Below are 25,125 nucleotides of genomic sequence, written 5' to 3' on the forward strand. Positions count from 1 at the left end.
AATTCCCTTTAAGTCAATGGATAGTCAAGAAATTTTCATTTGAATATATTAATTTTTATATACAAGTTTGTTCAGTTACACCTACATCATTTCATTGGAAAGCAACCACATATAGCACAGGTCCATATACATTTAGGCAAGGTAAGGGGTCTCTATAGAAGTAGCCACCATCCCATCTCAAATGGCCCGGGCCCCACTATAGACTGGAACTTACTTGGAAAGTAGATTAGCAATGGACTTGGCAAGAAGAAGTGCTGCTTCATTGTCAGGGGGATTGGGGGGATGCAGAGAAGGGAAAAAAAATGAAAGATGATGTCAAGGAGTTTTGAGACAAAGAAAATGAGAAAATATTGCTCACTGAGAACATTCCAAGGTAGGGCATGAAAGGGGAAAGGGGAGAGGTTGAGAGAATCAAGGAAAGAAGTTTTGAAATAGTTTCTATGAGAATTGAGAGAAAGAATCAATTAGGGAGAAATAAAAGGATTACCTTGAGGCAGGGAAGTTAGATAACACAAATTCATCACCTAGACAATCAGTGCAATTATGTGACTTTCTCTGACACTCTTCAGCTGTGAGTTGGAGTGGAGGAGGAAGATGAATGATGTGACTAATACAACCTCTTCATACCCTTCAATATCTTTTTGGTCTTCTTACACCTTACACCCCACCTGTACACTGTGATCTAGAGATACAGGTTCCCTTTCGATCTTTGCACAAAGAATCTCTCAACTGCAAGTTGTCCTCCATGCCTGGAATGTTCTCCCTCCTCCTCATCTCTACCTCCTGACTTCCTTCAAGTCAGCTAAAATCCTACCTTCTACAGGAAGACATTCCTAAAGCCACCACCTCCTTAATAATAATCTCTTCCTTCTGTTGATTATCTCCAATTTATCCTATATTTAGCTTTTTTATGATAATTTGAATGCTGTCTCCCTGATTATTAGACTGTGAGCTTCCCTAGACCTCATTCTAAACTCACAATCTGATCAGGGTTTGACTTCGTTTGGGTTTGAGTTTTTTAATCTTTCTTTGTACTTAGAACAGTGCTGTATATTCCTCTTCTTCTTCTTCCTCTTCCTCTTCCTCTTCCTCTTCCTCTTCCTCTTCCTCTTCCTCTTCCTCTTCCTCTTCCTCTTCTTCTTCTTCTTCTTCTTCTTCTTCTTCTTCTTCTTCTTCTTCTTCTTCTTCTTCTCTTCTTCTTCTTCTTCTTCTTCTTCTCTTCTTCTTCTTCTTCTTCTTCTTCTTCTTCTTCTTCTTCTTCTTCTTCTTCTTCTTCTTCTTCTTCTTCTTCTTCTTCTTCTTCTTCTCTTCTTCTTCTTCTTCTTCTTCTTCTTCTTCTCCCTTACCTTCCATTCTGCTGTGTATTGGCTCCAAGGCAGAAGAGTGTAAGGGCTAGGCAATGGGGGTCAAGTGACTTGCCCAGGGTCACACAGCTGGGAAGTGTCTGAGGTCACATTTGAACCTAGGACCTCCCATCTCTAGACTGACTCTCAATCCACTGAGCTACCCAGCTGCCCTCACTTCACACCTTTGGCAAGTTAAGGAATGACCATGGTGAGGAGAGGAGGGAAGGAGTCTAAACATCTGAATTATACCTTTTCTGGAATTCTTTTAGCAGGAACATACCTGTCTATTATATGAAGCCATTTATGTCTAACAAAATTTGAATGAGTACACCTGTGTGGTAGATGCTCAATTATACATTGTTTAGTCCTCTTGTTGATGCTTTACAGGAGAATAAAGCATTGTATAATTATCTGGTAAGATTATGTCAGGGGCTGATACATTGTAACAAATACATATGAGTAGGGCTTTGTACACTCTCTAACCTAAGGGCTTTTAACTTTTTCTAAAAGATATTTTGATAACTGTATTAAGACAATTTGTTTCCTTTTTAAAACTATTTTTCAAGCATTTGAAATTTTTTTTTTCTGAGGTATCCATAAGCAACACCAGACTGCTTAAGGGCCACACACACACACACACACATACACACACACACACACACACACACACACACACACCACAATTAATAGGCTGAAAAGAAGGATGGAAAGTTGGCAAATGTAAAGGAATGACAATGCCTTTCCTGGACACTTTCCTTAAAATTGTGGTTCCAGGAGGAACTGACTGATTAAATAAAGGAGTCACGGGGATGAATGATCTTCCAAAGTGAGAAGGCAGCTGAGTCACAGTAGAGAAATAAGTTAGGAGAGTCAGGGACAAAGCCCAGAAAGAAATGAAGGAATGATTAGGCAAGGTTTCTTATAGGTGGTAGTTCAGAATATTCTGACTGGGTAAATCCACCCTAAACACACCCCTTAGATTGACAACGAGGCGGCCAATGCGATGGAGTTGGATCTGGGGGAAGGAAGGATACTGCCTCTCCAAAAATCACTGAGAGCTTGGTGATTCCTCAGGAATCCCAGTCATTGGGGCTACAACACAGAACTCTTAGGATGAGGGTGAGACTTGCTAACAGCCAGGTTCTTCTGGTTGACTAGGGTCAGGAAAGTGTCTGGTAGTGCTACCAGGTTATGAAGTGAGACTGTTCACTCACAGTAAACTATAAGAAAATAATCATGGGTTATAAAAATCAAAAACAAAATAAGATGTATTAAGAAACTAACCAAATGCTATTCCTCCTTTTCATTGGAATGTAAATGGAAAAAGGTCTGACTACAGAATTTAGAAATGGAAGGAGGTGATCAGGTGACCTTTTACAGCTGACTGCATGAGAAGGTGGGGGAGGCTGGCAATAGTGACTGGTGACTAAGAAGCCAGAAGTGGTAGGCCTGGGTACCAAGCTGCCACCACCAGACAACAACCACCAGGGTTTCTAACAAAGACCACATATCAATATTTTCCCTTCGCAAATGGCACAGACCATTATGAAGGCTCAATTAAAAGGTACACAAACAGGCCAAAACCTCCTAAAGGAAAAATCTGATGCCATGACTCTTCGATTTCGGCAGATCTTCGGCAGAAGGTCATTCAGATCAAAGTGCTAATGGATGAAGTGATGCGAGAAGCTGCTTTCTCACTTCTGAAGCCAAATTCACAGCTGGCAACTTTAGTGCCACTGTTATTCAGAATGTGAACAAAGCTCAAGTGAAGATTAGAAAAAAGAAAGATAATGTAGTAGGTGTTACCTTGCCAGTGTTTGAACATTACCATGAAGGAACTGACAGTTATGAATTGACTGGTTTGGCCAGAGGTGGGAAACAAGTGACCAAACTAAAGGACTATGGCAAAGCAGTGGAACTGCTGATAGAACTAGAATCACTCCAGACTTCATTTATTACACTGGATGAGGCCATTAAAATAACAGATGGGTGAATGCCATTGAGCATGTGATCATTCCCTGGATTGAGTGTACACTTAATTACATTGTCACAGAACTGAATGAATAAGGAATGTGACGAGTTTTATAGGGTTAAAGAAAGTACAAGAGAAGAAGACTGCCAAAGAGAAATTAGAGAAAGAGATAACCAGACTGAAAGCATCTGGAGAATTGCCGGAGTCTGCTAATCTACTGGCAATAGAAAAGGATGAAGATCTTTTGTTTGATAGCTCTTTAAAATCTATTATCTTCTTTGAGACCTTGAGACCTTGGTCTTATACTTTTCTTATAATACATGGTATCCAGGTTCTGTGTATGAGGGGCAAGTTCTACTAGTTATTGGGATTATTTGGAGAAATCATGCTTATAGGTCATTTGTAGGATCTGCCATTATTCTAGTGGTAATTGACCAGTCCAGGAACCTGTACAACCATAACCCATTAATACTTCCTCCTTTAATTGGTTTGTATATGTACTAAGTTGTGGTGTTCTTTGCTCTAATATTTTTTAAAAATCCCTTTGAAAACAGGAGTGATTCATGCTAATCTAATAGCCTAACTTCTACAAATATATCCATTGTTTTGATTCACTTTCAACTATTGCTTTTGTCACCATGGTGCTTCGATCTAGCCTTGGATAAATTGCTCCATATCTTTTTTTTCCTTGCATGACTAGTCTTAGTCCTATGGAAGAAGACTTTCTCCTCCATTATGGAAGAAATTCTGCCAATTCCTGTGTAACTATAATATAGAAGATATTTTGCATATGAATGATATTAATTAAGGTCTAAAAGAGAAGGTTGCACTGTGAGAAAAGGGAAGGGAGAGCTAGAATTGGGTAAATTATACAACATAAAGAGGCTTGAAATCATTTCCCTCCCTTCCCCCCACCCTTCCAATAGCCGATGGGCAATTTCATTGGGTATTACATGTGTCCTTGATCAGAACCTATTTCCATGTCGTTGATATTTGTTTGCACTAGGATGTTAATTTAGTCTATATCCCCAACCAAATCCCTTAAACCCATGTAATCAAGCAGTTGTTTTCTTCTGTGTTTCTACTCCCTCAGTTTTTCCTCTGAATGTGGATAGTGTTCTTTCTCATAGATCTGTCCACGTTGTTCAGGATGACTGCATTGCCACTAATGGATAAGTCCACTACATTCAATTGTAGCACAGTGTATCAGTCTCTGTGTACAATTTTCTCCTGGTTCTGTTCCTCTCACTCTGCATCACTTCCTGGAGGTTGTTTCAGTTCCCATGATTCCTCCACTTTATTATTCCTTTTAGCACAATAGTATTCCATCACCAACATATACCACAATTTGTTCAGCCATTCCCCAAGTGAAGGGCATCCCCTCATTTTCCAATTTTTTGCCACCACAAAGAGCGCAGCTATGAATATTCTTGTACAAGTCTTTTTTTCTTATTATCTCTTTGGGGTACAAACCCAGCAGTGCTAATGGCTGGATCAAAGGGCAGAAAGTCTTCTAGCACCCTGTTGGCATAGTTCCAAATTGCCCTCCAGAATGGTTGGATCAATTCACAACTCCACCAGCAGTGCATTAATATCACAACTTTGCCATTTTCCCCTCCAATATTCTTTACTTTCCTCTGCTGTCAAGTTAGCCAATCTGCTAGGTATGAGGTGATACCTCAGAATTGTTTGGATTTGCATCTCTCTGATTATAAGAGATTTACAACACTTTTTCATGTGCTTAATAATAGTTTTGATTTCTTTAACTGAAAATTGCCTATTCATGTCCCTTGCCCATTTATCAATTGGAGAATGGCTTGAGTTTTTGTGCAGTTGATTTAGCTCTTTATGAATTTGAGTAATTAGACCTTTGTCAGAGGTTTTTGTTATGGAAATTATTTACCAATTTGTTGCTTCCCTTCTAATTTTGGTTGCATTGGCTTTGTTTGTACAAAGCCTTCCTAATTTAATGTAATCAAAATTATTTCTTTTACATTTTGTGATTTTTTTCTAACTCTTGTTTGGTCTTAAAGTTTTTCCTTTCCCAAAGATCTGATATGTATACTATTCTGTTTTCACTTAATTTACTTATAGTTTCCTTCTTTATATTCAAGTCATTCACCCATTCTGAGTTTATCTTGGTGTAGGGTGTGAGATGTCGAATCCAAACCTAATCTCGCCCATACTGTCTTCCAATTTTCCCAGCAGTTTTTATCAAATAGTAGATTTTGGTCCTAAAAACTGGGATCTTTGGGCTTATCATAGACTGTCTTGCTGTGGTCACTTTCCTGAAGTCTATTCCACTGATCCTCCTTTCTGTCTCTTAGCCAGTACCAAATTGTTTTGATGACCACTGCTTTATAGTATAGTTTGAGATCTGGTACTGCAAGGTCACCTTCCTTCGCCATTTTTCCCCCCGAGATTTCCCTGGATATCCTTGATCTTTTGTTCTTCCAAATGAACTTTGTTATGGCTTTTTCTAATTCACTAAAAAGTTTGTTGGTAATTCAATGTGTATGGCACTAAATAAGTAAATTAATTTGGGTAGGATTGTCATTTTTATGATGTTAGCTCATCCTACCCATGAACAATTGATGTTTTTCCAGTTATTTAGATCTAGTTTTAATTATATGGAGAGTGTTTTATAGTTGAATTCATATAGTTCCTGTGTTTGTCTCAGCAGATAGATTCCTAAGTATTTTATATTGTCTAAGGTGATTTTAAATGGAATTTCTCTTTCTAATTCTTGCTGCTGAAATGGGTTGGAGATGTATAGAAATGCTGATGATTTATGCAGGTTTATTTTGTATCCTGCAACTTTGCTAAAGTTGTTGATTATTTCGACTAGCTTTTTGGTTAATTCTCTAGGATTCTTTAAGTAGGCCATCATATCTTCTGCAAAGAGTGATAGTTTGGTTTCCTCATTGCCTATTTTAATACCTTAAATTTATTTTTCTTCTCTGATTGCTACCGCTAGTGTTTCTAGTACAATGTTAAATAATAGAGGTGATAATGGGCATCCTTGTTTCACTCCTGATCTTATTGAGAAGGCTTCTAGTTTATCCCCATTACAGATGATGTTGGCTGATGGTTTTGGATATATACTATTTATTATTTTTAGTAAAGGCCCTTCTATTCCTATGCAGTGTTGTATTTTGTCAAATACTTTTTCTGCATCTTTTGAAATAATCATGTGATTTTTGTTGGTTCTCTTGTTAATACGGTCAATTATGTGGATGGTTTTCCTAATATTGTACCCTCCTTGCATTCCTGGTATAAATCCTACCTGGTCATAGTGAATAACCCACAAGATCACTTGCGGGCATCTTTTTGTTAGTATCTTATTAAAGATTTTTGAATATATATAAATTAAGGAGATTGGTCCGTAGTTTTCTTTCTCTGTTTTTGACCTGCCTGACTTTGGAATCAGTACCATATTTGTGTCCTAAAAGGAATTTGGTAGAACTCCTTCTTTGCTTATTCTGTCAAATAGTTTGTATACTCTTGGAATTAGTTGTTCTTTGAATGTTTGATAGAATTTATTTGTGAATCCATCTGGTCCTGGGGATTTTTTCTTAGGGAGTTCTTTGATGACTTGTTCAATTTCTTTTTTTTTTTTTATATGGGGCTATTTAGGTAGTCTATTTCTTCTTCTGTTAGTCTAGGCAATTTATATTTTTGTAAATATTCATCCATATTACCTAGATTGCCATATAATTGGACATAATAGTTTTTAATGATTGCTTTAATTTCCTCTTCATTAGAGTGGTGATCTTACTGTCAATTTGGTTTTCTTCTTTCCTTTTTTTAATTAGACTGACCAGTACTTTGTCTATTTTATTTCTTTTTTCAAAGTACCAGCTTCTAGTCTTATTTATTAAAACAATAGTTTTTTGACTTTCAATTTTATTAATTTCTCCTTTGATTCTTAGAATATCTAATTTAGTCTTCATCTGAGGATTTTTAATTTGTTCACTTTCTGGTTTTTTAATTTGCATGCCCAATTCATTGACCTCTGCCCTCCCTAATTTGTTAATATATGAACTCAAGGATATATATTTCCCCCTGAGTACTGCTTTGGCTGCATCCCATAGATATTCAAAGGATGTCTCATCATTGTCATTTTCTTCAATGAAAGTATTAATTGTTTCTATGATTTGTTCTTTAATCAATTTTGGAGAATTGTATTGTTTAATATCCAACTAATTTTTTAATTTGCCTCTCCATGTACCCTTACTAATTATTATTTTCATTGCATTGTTGTCTCAGAAGGTTACATTTATTATTTCTTCTCTTTTGCACTTGTTTGCAATGTTTTTATGCTCTCATATATGATCAGTCTTTGTGAATGTACCATGTGCTACTGAGAAGAAGGTGTATTCCTCTTTGTCCCTATTTATTTTTCTCCATATATCTACTAACTCTAATTTTTCTAAAATTTCATTCACTTCTCTTACATCTTTCTTATTTATTTTTTGGTTTGATTTATCTAGTTCTGATAGAAGAAGGTTCAGGTCACTCACTAATATAGTTTTTCTATCAATTTCATTCTTGAGCTCCACTAGTTTCTCCTTTAGAAATTTGGATGCTATGCCATTTGGTACATACATGTTGAGTACTGAAATTTCCTCATTGTCTATACTGCCTTTTATCAGGATGCAATTACCTTCCCTATCTCTTTTGACTAGATCGATTTTTACTTTGGCTTTGTCAGATATCATGATTGCTATTCCTACCTTCTTTTTATCAGTTGATGCCCAATACATTTGGCTCCATTCTCTTACTTTTACCCTATGTGGGTCTACCTTCCTCATGTGTGTTTCTTGTAGACAGCATATGGTAGGTTTGGGGTTTCTAATCCACTCTGCTCTTTGCTTGCATTTTATAGGTGAGCTCATTCCATTCACATTCAGAGTTATAATTTCCAGCTGTTTATTTCCCAGCGTTTTTATTTCCACTCCTAGTCCTGCTCTTTCTTCTTTCACTATTTCCTTCTACAGCAGTGTTTTGTTTTTAATTGGTCCCCCTAATTCCCACTCTTGTTTTACTTCCCTTTCTACCCCCTCCCTTCTTATTCCCTTCTTATTTTCTTTACAGTCTTTTTAAACTATCCCCCCCACCATCTCCTTCCCTTGTATTGCTTCTCTCCCCACCAGTCTGTTTGTTACCCTTATACTTCCCTATAGGGTGCAAATCAGTTCTCTGTCCCAATGTATTTGATTGTTCTTCCCTCTTTGAGTCAATTGCAATGCAAGTAAGAATTGAGTGTTTTCAAATTCAGGTTTTTTGGGGGGTGTACCTTTTAAGTTGAGTCCAGCAGGAGGGTACCTTAGCTCTGTCCTGTTGTTAGATTTGGTTTTCAGTCCCCTAGAAGCATTTGATTTTTAATTGGTGAGGAAGGGTTTTCAGAGGTCTGAACTTTTGCTGCCTCTATATTGCCATCTTGACTCCTCTAGCATCTAGATTTCTAAAGGAGAAATTAAAGAAGCTTAAGAAGGAAATAGATAGTAAGACCATACGTCCCCTTTCAGAACTAGATAAATTGAATTAAAAAAATAGATAAGAAAGAAGTAAGGGAAATGAATGAAATGTTAGTAAAAAATAGAGTTAATAGATATTTAGAGAAAATCAAACAAGGATAAAAAGGAATATACTTACTTCTCAGCAGTACATAGTACATATACAAAGATAATGTATGTACTAGGGCATAGAAATATTACAAACAAGTGTAGAAAAACAGAAATTATAATTGCAACTTTTCAGATCATAATGCAATAAAAATTATAATTAACAAGGATCCATGGAATGGCAAATTTTAAGTTAATTGAAAACTAAGTATAATTCTTCAAAACTGATGGGTCAAAACAGAAATCATAGAAACAGTTATGGACTTAATTAAAGAGAATGACAATGAGGAGATAACATATCAAAATCTATGGGATACAGTCAAAGCAGTACTCAGGGGAAATATATGCCTCCAAGTGCCTATATCAACCAAATGGAGAGGGAAGAGATCAATGAATTGGGCTTGCAAATTAAAAAATTAGAAAAAGAACAAATTAAAATCCCCAGATAAAAACTAAATTGAAAACCCTAAAAGTTAAAGGAGAAATTAATAAAATTGAAAGTAAAAGAACTCATGAACTAATATATAAGATTGGGAACTGGTACTTTGAAAAATGGAAGGAAGCTTAAAAATCATCTGCTCTACCCCTCTCATTCTTCAGAGGAGGGATCTGAGGCCCAGAGGGGTGATGTATCTTCAAACAAAGTCATACAGAAGCAAAACTCTCTTTCAAACTCAGATTCTCCAGCTCCAAAGCCAATTGTCTCTTCCACTCCAACATATTACCAGCAATGCATTATGTCTGACACTTTTGTGACTCGTTATATTCTACACAGGGGAGTTTTTTCTCCCATAACATCATTTTTATTACCGAGTTAAATTCATTAGGAGGAGAATCAAGAGGAAGAATAGGAAGAGGAAGAGGAAGAGGAAAAGAAAGAGGATGAAGAACAAAGAAGGAAGGAAGGAAGGGAGGAAGGGAGGAAGGGAGGAAGAGAGGAAGAGAGAAAGAGAGAAAGAGAGGAAGAGAGGAAGAGAGGAAGAGAGAAAGAGAGGAAGAGAGAGAGAAAGAAAGAAAGAAAGAAAGAAAGAAAGAAAGAAAGAAAGAAAGAAAGAAAGAAAGAAAGAAAGAAAGAAAGAAAGAAAGAAAGAAAGAAAGAAAGAAAGAAAGAAAGAAAGAAAGAAAGAAAGAAAGAGAGAAAGAGAGAAAGAGAGAAAGAGAGAAAGAGAGAAAGAGAGAAAGAGAGAAAGAGAGAAAGAGAGAAAGAGAGAAAGAGAGAAAGAGAGAAAGAGAGAAAGAGAGAAAGAGAGAAAGAGAGAAAGAGAGAAAGAAAGAAAGAAAGAAAGAAAGAAAGAAAGAAAGAAAGAAAGAAAGAAAGAAAGAAAGAAAGAAAGAAAGAAAGAAAGAAAGAAAGAAAGAAAGAAAGAAAGAAAGAAAGAAAGAAAGAAAGAAAGAAAGAAAGAAAGAAAGAAAGAAATGGAGGTGGACTAGAAGGAGGAGGAGGAGAACAACAGCAATAACACATTTCTAGAGCCCCAAGAGGATAAGTGATTTGCCCAAGGTCACACAGCTAGACTACTAAATTCAAGTGCAACATGCTTCTACTCATTCAGATATATCTACTTTTTATTCCTGCTTCACACAAGTAAATTTTGTATTATTTTAGGTCACCCTTAAAGACTCTAGAGTATTCCAAAGGGAAAGGGAAATTTACTCATTCTCTTCAGTGCTCCTCCTGCCCTTGATATAAAAACCTTGGACTTTATAAGGTGAATTCTTAATGCCCCTAACACCCAAGTGACCAAGTAATAGATATAGGGTTCTTTTGGTTAAAGGGTGTCTAAGGTGTCTGCCATTGCATTCCAGGTACCAGATTCCTGGCATAATGCCTCAGAAATCTTTCTCCTCCCATCATCTTTCATCTACTCTGAAGCTTCAGGGAATCAATAACACCAGAGAAGCTTTTCCATCAGATATATTCCTTTTGTCAGCTCTCTGCCCTTCTCAGAGAAGCAATTGCTACTCAGAGAGAAGGAAAAGAGCCCAGCACTATAGCACCAATAGAAAGAGTGATTTATTTGAAATCTTCTGGATCAAGAACAGATACCTATTGTTCAAGGATTTTCAAGGTTGATTCTTTCTCATGATGATGGTCTTTATACAGAAAACAGATAAACAGGAAGTAAAATTTTCTCAAAGTTATGAATAGGAAAAGAATTAAAGTATCATTGGAATCATTATTGTGCTTGAGAATATATGTAAAATCTCCTTGACTAATCAAGGCTGCTATATTAACAAAATCATTCTTCCAGAATTTAAAAAATAATCAATACTCCAGGATGAATTCTAACTGCATGAAAAATTCATTTTCTCTATGTACTGCATATTCTCTAGTTGACATCACATTTTAGGTATTCAGACATCATTTTTCCTTCCAAAAAGCTGTGACTGCAATCTAGATATGCTATCACCAATTACAAGGCAATAGATATAACTTCACAGTCTAAACAGCCAGGCTCCTTCAAGTGAATCATGATTAACAGAGAGAGAATTAATCTATCTCTCTATTCTTTTATGTCTTATTTATTTTTTAAAAATGGAAATTTTAAAAATTAAAGCGCCTTAGTGTAAAACTCATTTGCATATAGCTAGAATTTTTAATAATAATAATAGTTCTCTCTCAGGAGGTAGCTCATCTCACTTTGGGATAGACCGCTCTAATTTTTAGCAAGTTTTTCCTTTATTCCTAGAGGGTCAACAAAAGCATCAGTTAATGTGATGCAATAAATAATTAGCATTAGAATCAAGAAGTCATGGTCATGTCTCTGACATCTACTGTCTATGTTAGCCCAATATTCAAGTCTCTGAATATCTAAGTAGCCTCTTAGAGGCAATTCTTTAAGACAATAAGGCACAACAAAGGTGCCCATCTACATTGGGAGAGGAAGATTCTTCACTGGAAGCTCCTTATATCAACAAAATCCAACAGGAGCAGAAGTGATTTTAACTACACACACACATACACAGGCACACACACACACACACACACACACACACACACACAATCGAGATTGAATTAAGAATTCAAGATCCCCAAGCATAAATAAGTAAATAGGAAGATAACACATCAAAGAACAGCTAGCTGGACCCTCAGAACAATACTCAGCATGTAGTCATAATAAATGCTTGGTATTTGTTTATCTGATTTTATTACAGAAAATAGAAATAGCAATAATAGTGTTAACTTGGAAAAAACACAGAACTACTAAATAGTCAAAAAAACAAAATCTGGGGACAGGGGAATATGGTTGATTGGCTTTACAATGGTTACAAAGAAATGAGAAGTACAGGGCAGGATTATCAGGGAGAGGCTGATGCTTTACAATGCTTTGACCCAAACCTACCAGAACAAAAAGGGTACTTAACATCTAATTGAGTCTGCTAATCCCACCTAAAGGACTTTAAGGTGTGAATTTTAGATTTTCTCCATTTTGCTTAGTCTTAGAATTCTAGCAACCAGAAATGTATACATCCCTACTTATGGATTAAGTGTTGAGGAGGATAGCGTATGACCGATATGTGCTAGCAAGTGACAAATAAGAAACAACTGACAGACCCCTAGGCTGTCCTAAATTAAGCTTACACTACCATTGGTGCATGTGAGACACAGGAAGTGATGTAAAGAACAGTCTATATATTTTATGTCACTTCCTCTCGCTGGGTCTCGCTCTTGCTCTCACTCAGAGGTTGGAAACTCCTGGTGGCAGTTTGGCATTTGCAGCTTGCCAGTGAGGTGATTGGGAGAAGCTCTGTAGCATGGGTTAGGTGAGGCATTTTCCCTGATTGACCTTGGTGAGGTGACTGATTCCTCCTTTCCTCCTTTCCTTGACCTCCAACTCCTATCTGGCTTGCCAGAGCAGTCCAATTCCCTTTTCTCTCTCTCTTCTTCTCAATTTCTTCCTTCTATTGTAATTAAACCACCATAAAAATCCCAAACTGACTTGAGTATTTTATTAGGATTGAATCTTAATCCCTGGCAACCACTAACATAATATATTCAGTCAACAACCCTAATTTTGCCCCTTAACAAAGGTCTATTGTTAGTCTGAAACTTGTCAGTCTGGGATCTATGTGACAAGGTCAAATGTGGGGGTCTTTAGATCTCAAGTTGCTATAAACTTGGGATTTCTAGATTCCAAGTTGACAGTAGGAAGTTGCTGAGGTCCTCCCTTAATTAAGCAAACTTTTCCTCTCTGAAACACACAACAGGGAGTTCCTTGAGTAATAAATATGGAATTAAGCTGTGGAAATCCTAAGGATTCCTGTAGTTCAGAAGTCAGGAAAGTATGGCCTACTAGCCAAATTCAGGCAGGTAGCTACCTAGAGATCCTGGAGAATCTCCTCCCACCTATTCAGGCAGGCATGTTTGAAGCAGAAGGCATATATTTGATGTTGAGACCAATATAGGAGACCCCAGCCTTTATCCTTTGCACTATTTCTCTATTTTCTAGGCCCATCTTATTGTAGGTAAAACTAAGGGGAGTTGAGAAGATCACTGCTGGACTCCTATTTTGTCCTCTCCCCTCCATTACTCATTCATATTGATGGATTATGACGAAGAATTTCAGTCCTTATAAATGTCTGTGACCCCAAGGAACCCATTCACCCAAGAGAGCCTCCCTTGGCCCTAAGGGGCCAAAGCTGAGGCAGAAGATAAGGCAGTACTGTTAGAGTCCTCTTGGAAAGAGGGATGTTTGTTGTGTGGGGGCAGACAAATAGATATCTACCTCTGGGGGAAAAATTCACAGACAGACAGATCATCCCTATGCCTCACATTATAGCTTATTGTGCTGAAGTAAGAATCTTGTCAGGTTTAGTTCTGCCTCAAGGGTCTTTTTGGATCTCTCTGAGGCTTATCCCATTGGCTCCCTTAGTTCATCTGTAAGGGCTTCTTTATGCTCACAGTTTAACTCCCTAAGGACCAAGGGTCAAGGGGAGGTTAAGTGACTTTCCCACTCCCAGGGTGAGAAGCTGCCTCCAGTGAGAGCATGGCTAGCCTCAAAGCAACCATTCCATCTCTGGCAATAAGGCTGAGCTCTCAGTATGTCAGAATTGCCTGGTTCCCAAAGGAACTCCAGTCTCCTCACCAGAGTTTTGACTGTTGTCTCCACAAACAGGGAAATGCAGGGGTAGAAGCAGTGGAGGTGAAAGAACTCCTGCCAGAACCCCAAAATCTGACATTTTTCTTATCTATAAAATGAGTTGGAGAAGCAAGTAGCAAACTATTCCAGTATCTTTACCAAGAAAGTCCCCAAACCAGTGATGAAGAATGGTGCATGACTAAAACAACTGAATCACAAAAGGAATGAAAAACAACTTGCACATGATAGAGATCTGAAGTTTCATGTATGATTCATTTTCTGTTGTTTTACTATATGTATGAAAAGGTCATTTCATTTGGTGTTTGTTAAGTTCTGAATAAAATATAAAAGATAAATAAATAAACAAATGAACGAATAGGAGTATACTGTTCTTAATTTCTCCCCACCTCCATTTTCAGCTCCATTGTTGAACTTTTTGAACAATGGCCTCCCCCCTTCCCAGCCTCTGCTGTAGACACCTTTTCTAATCCCTGCTTCAGAATGAATACAAGTGATATGCTATGACTTACACTGGGCATTGCTGTCCTCATTTAGACTTCATACATTCCGTGGTATGTGATAGGTACTTAATAAATGTTTATTAACCGATGGTTTGATTGATTGACTAACCTGTTTATCTCCCATTCTCCTAATTTAAATGTAAATCTTTCAACTCAGAGCATAGGGTACTGCCCCCAATTCCTTCCTTTTCTTGACCCTAGCCTTAGACAGATGGCTGGCAGACTTTGCTAACCTACTCATCTAAACAGCTGCAGTTGTCAAGGAAGTTTGAGTCCCAACATCCCAACTCCCATTAACCAGAATGGAGTCCTGTGCCCCGAACCATGTCTTTTTCTATTCCAGAACATTGGCTCCATTCTCCTCAGGGTCTAATCTCTGACTTGGATACCACACTTCACATGGTTGACTCAGTGATACAGATAGCTTCTCTCTTTGTCTTCCCACTGAGTCAGATCTGAGATACCTCTAAGCAATCACCTCCTGTTATTTATATTAAATGCAGTTATTCTTGGGACAGAGGGGGAAAGAGTCAGGATCTGTCTCCATTCCCTGCCTACACACTTCAATTGAGCAATGTCTTTCCCTGTTTCCACATGCCAGTGCCAAGCTACTTGTGCCCAATCTTCCTTACTCCTCAGACCTCACATAGCACTGCCTTGCAATTATCTAAGACACATGTTATGTGGTATACCACAGTTATCTGTGTTTGTGTTTTATCTTACTTCTAAATTGCAGACTCGATAGGAGCAAAAACAGGGTTTTATTTCAATTAAATAAATGCAGTAAAAAAGTAAAGGCCATTGGATTTGGCAACTAAGAATCACTGGTAATTTAGGGGAAAGGCGTTTTAGAGAATTAACAAAATTGGAAGGCAGATTGAGGGAGACCGCCAGCAGTTCCCTCAAGAAAGGAAAGATAGGAGTTTTACCGCTTGGGGGAAGGATCTGAAGTTGGGAGGGATGGAAGAAAGAATCAGACACGAATCATACGATACACTCGAGGCCCACAGAGATTAGCTCGGCCAGCCCCTCATTTCCCAAGGACAGGAGACCATGAGGTGACTATAACACTATGAGAATCAGAACTGTGTTCAGAAATAAGTAAAGAGCAAGCCCAGTTCCATCTAGTCTTGTTTGATGCACGGACTTTTACGGCTCCTGGTTAGGGGATAGAGCAGGAAAGATAAGTCAGAAAGATAAAAGAAATTGCGTAAGAAAAGCTGAGCATGGCTGGAGGCCAAGCTCTAAGAGAGATAAGTGAAAGGATCGAAAGTAAGGAAAGAAGAAAGGAAAAGAGAGAGAGAGAGAGCTGGCCCCTGTGTGGCTCGTCTTTTATTAACATTCATATGCAAACATACATAATACATATTAATGGTAGACACAGTGGATTGTCATTGGTACAGATGTACATCCTGACAAAATCTGGGCATAGCCTTTTCTCAGCCTGGTAAGAACAAAGAAACCTGTTGGGATCAAAGTTCAGTGCCTTACTGGCCATGTGCAGGACAGAGAATGTGCTCTCCTAAGACCAACTTTACAGCTTAATTATTTCTGTTGAGTAAACATAGCTGTGGACTGCTACACAGATTAAATGGAGTTAAGAAGAAAATAAAAGGAAAATGGAAGCACCTATTGCAGACATTCTTTTTGAAGAGTTTTGCTACAACAAGGTAGAAGAAATATAGGACCATAATAGGGATGAAAGTAGTGAGGCATTGTTTACAGGATGCATGAGAGATGTGGGCATAATTGTAAGCAGTAGTAAATTAGCCAGTAAAAAGGGAGAGAGTGAAAATGAGGGATAGAATGGAGAGGGGACAATTTGTTGGAAAAGATAGGATGGAATGGGGTTGCTGGTTAGCATTGGTAAGGAGAAAGATCACTTCATCATGTGAAACAGATAAAGGAGAAAATAGTGACAGAAAGACACGCAGCTAGTTGGCATAGTAGATAGATTATTTGACCTGGATTCAGGAAGACTTACTTCCTGAATTCAAAACTGGCCTGACACTGCCTACCTCATGTGACCCCAGGCAAGTCACTTCATTCTGTTTGTCTCCATTCCTTCATCTGTAAAATGAACTGGAGAAAGAAATGGAAAACCACTCCTAGTATCTTTGCCAAGAAACCCTCAAATAGAGTCACAGAGAGTCTTAAATAATTGAATAATCAACAGAAGCAGAAAACATCTGAGTAATAAGTGATAAAGAAGAGAGGGAATAAAGAGCTCGAGGTAACTGGCCTTAATTTTTTCTATAGAATATGAGGCAAGGATGTCAACTGAGATGATAGGGACAGGAGGAACCATTTAAGGTTTGAAGAGGGATGAAAAGTTTTGTAGGAAACACTGTGGAGAGTAAGATAGTAAGTTGATAAGGCAGTTACAGTAGGGTTGCTAGCAACAGTGAGGACTAAGTTTTTAATGGACTCGGTCAGAAGAGTTCTGTGAGAGTGAAAGGAGCAGAACCAGGAGAACACTGTACACAGATACACTGTGGCACAATCAAATGTAGTGTACTTCTCTACTAGCAGCAATGCAATGCTCCAGAACAATTCTGAGGGACTTATGAAAAGAGATGCTATCCACATCCAGAGAAAGAACTGTGGGAGTAGAAACACTTAAGAAAAATATTTGCTTGATCACATGGTTTGATGGAGATATTACTGGGGATGTAGACTCTAAATGATCATTCTATTGCAAATACTAATAATATGGAAATAGGTCTTGATCAATGAAACTTGTAAAACCCAGTTGAATTGCTTATTGGCTATGGGAGGGGGAGGAAGTAAGGTAAGGAAAGAATATGAATCTTGTAACCATGGAAAAATATTCTTAATTAATTAAATAAATATATTTTTAAAAAATTTAAAGAAGAGTTCTGTGATTTCCTCCATCTTCATTCAGTTGCACTTGTATAGAAGTGAAGGCAATGAATGATCCAAAATTGAGGTTTGCTAGAGCATAATCTGTAAGCTCAGGATTTAAGAAAGGAGGACAATGTAGACTTAAATTGGTTCACTAATAGATCAAGATATAAAAAAGGACAGAGTGGCTTGGGCAGGGGAGATGGCCCAAGAGAGAATTGAGAGCATGAAGGATTGTAAATCATAATGTAGATAAACAACAAAGTTTTGTAATGGAAGACAGAGAGATGAAAAGCCAATAGGGGGATAGCTAGACTGCTCAATTGTTAAGAGAGCCAGACCCGGAGATAGAAGGTCCTGGCTTCAAATGTGACCTCAGACACTTCCCAGTTGTGTGACCCTTGGCAGGTCACTTATCCCCAATTGTCTGCCCTTTACTTCTCTTCTGCCTTGGAACTGAGGCACATATAAATTCTTTTTTCTTTAAATTTTCTTTATTAAATTTAGAACATTATTCCTTGGTTACATGGATCATATTTCTTTCTCTCCCTTCCTTCCCCCCATCCCTTCCTGTAGCCAACTCGCAATTACACTGGGTTTTATATGTGTCCTTGATCAGAGCCTATTTCCATGTTCTTGATGTTTGCACTTTGATGTTCACCCAGAGTCTACATCCCCAGTCATATCCCCCTCAACCCATGTAATCAAACAGTTGTTTTCCTTTGGTAATTCTGCTCCTACAGTTTTTTCTCTGAATGTGGATAGTGTTCTTTCTCATAGATCCCCTCTGGATTGTTCAGGATCATTGCATTGACACTAATGGAGAAGTCCATTACATTCAATTATACCAGTGTATTGTTCTCTGTGTATAATGTTCTCCTGGTTCTGCTCCTTTCACTCTGCATCAATTCCTGGAGGTCATTCAGTTCACCTGGAATTCCTCCACTTTATTATTCCTTTGAGCACAATAGTATTCCATCACCAACATATACCACAATTTCTTCAACCATTCCCCAAATGAAGGGCATCCCCTCATTTTCCAAATTTTTGCCACCACAAAGAGCGCAGCTATGAATATTCTTGTACAAGTCTTTTTCCTTATTATCTCTTTGGGGTACAAACCCAGCAATGCTATGGCTGGATCAAAGGGTAGACAGTCTTTTAGCGCCCTTTGGGCATAGTTCCAAATTGCCCTCCAGAATGGTTGGATCAATTCACAACTCCACCAGCAATGAATTAATGTCCCAATTTTGCCACATCCCCTCCATCATTCATTACTTTCCTTTGCTGTAATGTTAGCCAATCTGCTGTGAATTTCAAAACTACTCAACCCTGTTCAAACCATTCTTTAGAGGATGGGATTTGGCTATTTCCTGATCAATAACAATGGAGATACTTGGAATGACAGAATCATGTCTTGGAAACTACAATCTCCACCCTACTCAGGGTAACAGGATTTAGGAAGGGCTGCAGCAGAGCTCAAGATTTAATTATTTGAGAATATGACCTTCAACAGACATGTGCAAAAGGGACAGACCTCTGGGCAGTCCTGGGTTAAGCTAGAGCCACAGGGGAGACACAGGAAGTGATGTAGAGGACAGCAGAGGAGGCTGGGACTTCCTGTGTGGAGGGAGAGTGTGGTTGTTGGAGCCTGGGTGCTTGGAGTGGAGGCCCTGAGACTGTTTCTCCATTTTGGTCACGTGAGTGATAGGGACTGATCTCTTTTCTTTGCCTCAGCTATCCAAGGCCTTGGCCCTTTGGCCCAGCCTAAGCAGAGAGGGTATTTAAGCCCTATTCCCTTCTCTCCCCTCTCTCTCTCTCTCTTTCTCTCTCTCTCTCTCTAATATCTTTCTTCCTCCAGTTAGTAGTTAAAAACTCCATAAAAGGTTGACTGCTGACTTGAGTTTTCATTTAGAAATTACATAGCTGAATTCCTTGGCAACCTTAAATTAATATATATCAGTCTTTTAAAATGATTTCCATATCACACTGCTAGGTGTGATATGATACCTCAGAGTTTTTTGGATTTGCTTCTCTCTGATTATAAGAGATTTAGAACACTTTTTCATGTGCTTATTAATAGTTTTTTATCTAAAAATTGCCTATTCATGTCCCTTGCCCATTGATCAATTGGAGAATGGCTTTACATGTATAAATTCTAAGACAGAAGTTAAGGATTTTTTTAAGCAAATAGATAATGTCTAGCTAAGAATATATAAGAACTATTCAACTTGGAGATGGTACATTTATGGGTGATAGTAAGATCAAGAGTATGATCATCTTCATGTATCGCTGAGATGAGGTAGAAAATATTCATGGAAATTGAGCAGCTTGAAAAACTGAGTGGTCAAGGAGTTTGAAAAAGAGTCACTATGTATGGAAAAATCTACTAGTATGAGGGTAGGAGTAGAGGAGGAGAGAATTATTGTAAGCAATATACTGAACACATTGAGTAAAGAAGGGAAATGACCTGAAAGTCTATAGGCAATAGCTACCAGGATTTCAAGTGGGCAGAAGATATAAATAGCATGAACTTCAAAGGAAGAGATGATACTGAGTGATGGAGGTTGGAGTTAGGAAGAGGACCTGGAAGTGACAATAGGAAGCAAGGAGAATTCTAATTCCTTAACCTTGACCAGTGAGCTGAGAATGAGTGAAAGTGTACCAAGTACTGGAAATGGTGGCCAGAGAGGCAAAAACCAGCTGAAGGGAGATAGATTTCAGTAATAGCTAGTAGATGGAAACACAGAGAGGAAAAGATTTATGATAAAGGGAAATTTTATTACTTATGGAATTGGCACTCCACTGGGCACAGTGAAAAGGCTACAGGATGTTTGGTCAAAACTTTGGGATGGGAGGGTTGAGTGGCATGAGAATAAAAAACTGAATGATGGGGAACGTGATTTGGAAGATAATCTCTGAGGTTTTAGAATCATTGGGATAGGAAAGGTATTTCCAAGTATGAGAATGTTTGCTATTGAGTAGAGGGCACTTCTCTTTCCAGAAGTCTGGAGATTGGAACAAAGACAAAATCAATATGAGATATGGAAGACATGGTCAGATGGTCAGATAGGAGACAGAGCTTCCTTCTCCTTTTCCCTCCAAAGGTTCAAGATTAGGCAGAAAAAGGCTAGTTAGAGATGGAAGTCAAATTTGTAAAGCAGGATGTGAAGACTGGAATTAGCTTTCCCCTGATTATAACAATGAAGATACTTAGCTCTTTCTTTATAGTGAAGCTAGAATTGTAAGCTACAATTTATTTTTAGATTTAACTACAAAAAGGTGTTAAATAACTACAAAAGGTGAATTAACCACAAAAAGGTGTTAAGTAACTACAAAAGGAGAACATACCAAAAGCGGTGTTAAGTAACCCAAAAAGATATAATCTAATCAGATAAGGTGAGAACTAAAGAGTGAGCAGTCCTGTAGAAAATCTAACCAAAGATGGTGAGAACTAAAGGATGGGCAGTCCTGGAGAAAATTGTTTGCTGTGATTGGTAGATGTGAAAATTAGGGGAGGTGACACAAGAGATAAAAGATCTTTAAAAAGAGAACCAAAAAGCAGAAGGATAAATTCATTCAGGCACTGACTCAGAGGAGTAACTGGAAGAGAGACCCTTGAGGAGTGACTGGAAGGCAGACACCCAGACTTCTTTTAGGCTGTCACAGTTGGTGAGTGAAAAGCTGACTTAGTGAACCCACCTTTCTAGAGGTGTGAAGCCTCCAGGAAAGGGCCATCATCTTGAGACTCTCTTCCTCTGCTTGGGGCTTAGAAATTCTAACTGATATCAGAAGCCAGAGTTTCTCTCTCTCTCTCTCTCTCTCTCTCTCTCTCTCTCTCTCTCTCTCTCTCTCTCTCTCTCTGTCTCTCTCCTTAATATCTTCCTTCTATTGTAAATGTTGTAAATAAACTACCATAAATTCCATTTACTTTAGTAATTCATTTTGGGATTTAGAGATTAAATCCCTGGTGACCACCTAATTAATAATATATTGAAAGTCCAACCACAATTAATTTTAACAAGGAGAATGAAGTCCCATTCCCACCAACTTTTCTCTTCCTCAAAAGACAGGTACAGAAAGAGAGGGATGACTTGAAAGTAAAGGTAAGTTGTTTCTCTTTCCACTAGAGACCCTCCACATCCCAGCTAGGAGACTGGATTGGCAGCAGGAAAACAGAATTCACCTTGTGTTGGCACAGATGGAAGATGTTCCTTTGGAACAATGGGAAATCTTTTATGACAGATGGAGGATTCCATGCTCAGTTCCTTGACAGCTTTCCTCAGGGGACATACTGTAGCCAGCAGGAAATGGAAAGCACAAAGAATGCAGTCAGAAGGACTCTTGGCTCCTTTTCTTAGATTCTTTAGATTTGTATTTTCATCATCTAGGGCACTGCCTACTATATGGTAGGTACATAATAAATGTTTGTTGATTAATTAATCTCAAACTGACTCCTGAAACTATTTTGTTCATAGATGTAAGATTATTTTCTCAAATGTGGTCAGTTGCCTTACTACTTTCTACCTGAATTCCCAGCTCTATCTCAGCAATCTCAGTTCCTCACCTCTCTGGATAACCTACTTTTGCCCATGGTCCCAATATTAAGGAAAAATCCAGGAATTCTGGGCAAGAAAGAACAATAGCCAACAAGGATTCATTAAGCGTTTACTCTGTGCCAGAAAGTTTGCTAAGCCCTAGATATACAAGCAAAATACAAGCAAAAAGATAGTCTTTGTTCTCAAACAGCTTACATTCCAACTGTTGAAGATGACACATAAAAAGAAGCAAAGTTCAAGAACCAGGGGGATGAAGATAAGTGAAGGGCGTTGAGGGGGGGGGGTCAAGAAGGGGAATGGAAAATGGGAGGAGAATGAGAGAGGGGCTTGGTAGGAAAAGAAATGCAGAGGATCTCTGTGGATCCTGAAGAAGAATGAAGGAGTGAAGAGAAGAGTTTTGGGGAGGAACTGAGCAGTCAAAGGAGGGGGCTACAGAAGGAGATTTTCCAGGATAAGAAAGCTTCTCTGGGAATGATGGAGAAAAAAAATTCCAGAAAATCGAGCCTGGAGAGGAATGAAAGAAAATAGTCACTTTTTAAAAAACTCATGTCCTACTCTTCATGACCCCATGGACTATAAAACACCAGGCCTTCCTATCCTCTAATATCTGTCCAAGCTCATGTTTGTTTCTTCCATGATACTATATATCCAACTCATCCTCTACAGCCTCCTTCTCCTTTTGCCTTCAATCTTTCCTAACCACTGACATAACTAAATAATCAAAAGTATTAAGGTTTTGAGCTCACTCCTATTACTCAAAAAAGTGATTAAAGGAATGTCTGTCTACTTAAAGCATCTTAGAAATCATAATCAATAGCATGTGTATAAAGGAGAAAAGGACCTGACATATTACTCAAGACATTTGCTTCAGCTTGTTCACATGTCAAATATAACTTTACAAATGAAGCAAGAAAAGCATGTGATATGATACTCATCTCTCATCTAACAGATGAAAGTCTGTAACTATATTATTATTTCATCAAATTTATATATAAGATATATGAGACAATTAGCAAAGGTGCATGTGTTCTATATAAAGTTAAACTTCCAAAAAGCTACTGACCTTTTCTTCAGCAATGCAGAAAGGTGAGCCAGTCAGTGTGGTTCCAGGGGAACCCAGCACTGAATCACTACTTAATTTAAATGTTTTGAAACCCATTTTTCACACTGCCAAAATGAAGACAGGTAATAATGGAACACAGTAAGACATTGAAGTCTAGATTTACCTTCTGGTTTAGACTGGATATTTGGGACTACTTCATTCAATTTTGACGACACTAGCCACATATTTTCTTGCCTGGCTGAGGTTATTTTTCCCCCATAAGTCAGACTTGATGGAACATTATCAAAAATTCTCTGGTACATATCCAAAATGACTCTGAAAGGCTAGTGATCAATATTTAGAGCTGGTAAAAACCTTAGAAATCATCTAAACATCACTCAATGGTAAATCTCTCCTACAACTCCAAAGAATCTTTGCTTGAATGTCTACCCTCATCCCTACCCCTCCACTCCTAAGGATGGACTCCCAACCCTGGATGTAGCTCAGGTATGACTGGTATGATCCCAGCCTCCTCTCTTCCCCATCAGATGAGCCTTACTTTACCCAGGCTTTTACTATATAGGTCTAGTTAGAGTTAAATGCTCTACATCCTGCCCCTTCATTCCTCACTCCTTATTAGTCAATTAGAAAATATCCTCTTTTCACTGGTCCTGACTATACTACTTTCTTCCTCTGAGAATGATAAGGTAGTATTCTATTGATGCCAACTGGTTCTTTGTCTAAAATTCTATATGAGTTGGATCCCTGAGGAGCATTAGGCCTTTGATCATAATATAAATGCTATTGAACGGTTCCATATCCTGAAGCCACACCACTGTGGGCTGCCTTAAACCATGGACAATGAGGGACATACAATCCACACTGTTCTCTGTAGTCATCTGTTCATTTGTTCTCCTAGTCCCCTTGTGAGTTAGGGTATTGTTTTGTTAACTACTATCCCTGCATGGTTCTGCCAAATCAAATTTTCTTTCACTACCCAAGCAAAACCCCCAAACCTTTTTCTTGTAAAGCTAAAGACAAATGAATCTCTACCCTTTTCATTTTTAACAATTTGTCAGATAAATCACGAACGAGATAGAGCCTCTAGAGATGGGGATCTCATTCTACTTTTACATATCTTTAATTAATAGGAGGGGAAATGGTGAAGTAGAAGCCAGAAAAGTTCAACCAGTATGAGAATCCTTTCAAATCAACGTTAAAATAACGCCTCAAAATGAATTCTCAAGTGAAAGAACCAACAAGGAGAGATAGAGTGAAGCAACTTTCCTGCAGAGAACTGGAAAAGTGGGCAGAGATGGTTTGGTTCACTGGGGTGAGAGGGGAGCACTGCCTTTAAGAAGCCACACCAAGGAGTACCAGCACAAGCCAACAGCAAGTCTCCCTACCCCTTACATCCACTGTTCCAGGTTCTAAATCTAGGCTCAAGTCAACATCCAGACCCTGAGACCCTTAATGCAACAGCACTGCAAACCCATGCCACCTCTTAAAGTTACAAACCGTAGGCCAAGCCTGCAGTAAGGTCCCCAAGCCCTAGAGGAGGGCAGTCTTCAGTGTGTCTGCCTGGTATAGACCTCGAAGGAGGCTCTGAGCCTCTGTCTGAGCCCAAATCAAGATCCCAAATCCCAGAGAAAGGCAGCAAAAAAGAGGCCTATCTAGTGCAAACCCAAGGGGAGGCCCAGAGCCTACAGTGAGGTCCTTAATCCCAGAGCAAGGTAGTCTGTGGTATGAATGTGCTGTGTAAACTCAGGGAGAGGCCTCAAGCCTCCACCCAAGCCTGCAGTGAGGAATTCAACACAAGCACCAGGCAGTCTGCAACCTGCCTGGCCTGTGTAAGCCCATAGTGAGACCCAGAGCCCCTACCCAACATAGAGGTAAAATTACAAGCCCCAGGACAAGACAGCCTACAGTGTGCCTGACCTGATTAAGGCCAGACCCAAAACCAATGCCCAAGCCTGAGACTAGTCCTTGAGATTCAATACAGGGTAGCTCAGAGTAGCTCACAGTGCTCTGAGATCTGCAGAGATCTGCAAGTCATCAGCAATACCAGAGGGTAATTGAAACAGCAATGGGAGGTGATTAATAGAGATCCCA

General features: G+C 38.6%; 1 pseudogene; it reads left to right on the forward strand.

Annotated features, from left to right (window-relative positions):
- Positions 1 to 2,155: 2,155 nt before the first annotated feature.
- Positions 2,156 to 3,679, forward strand: LOC100619351 (V-type proton ATPase subunit D-like; annotated as a pseudogene).
- The last annotated feature ends 21,446 nt before the right edge of the window (positions 3,680 to 25,125 follow it).

The sequence above is a fragment of the Monodelphis domestica genome, chromosome 1 (assembly GCF_027887165.1).
Source record: "Monodelphis domestica isolate mMonDom1 chromosome 1, mMonDom1.pri, whole genome shotgun sequence".
Lineage (NCBI taxonomy): Eukaryota > Metazoa > Chordata > Mammalia > Didelphimorphia > Didelphidae > Monodelphis > Monodelphis domestica.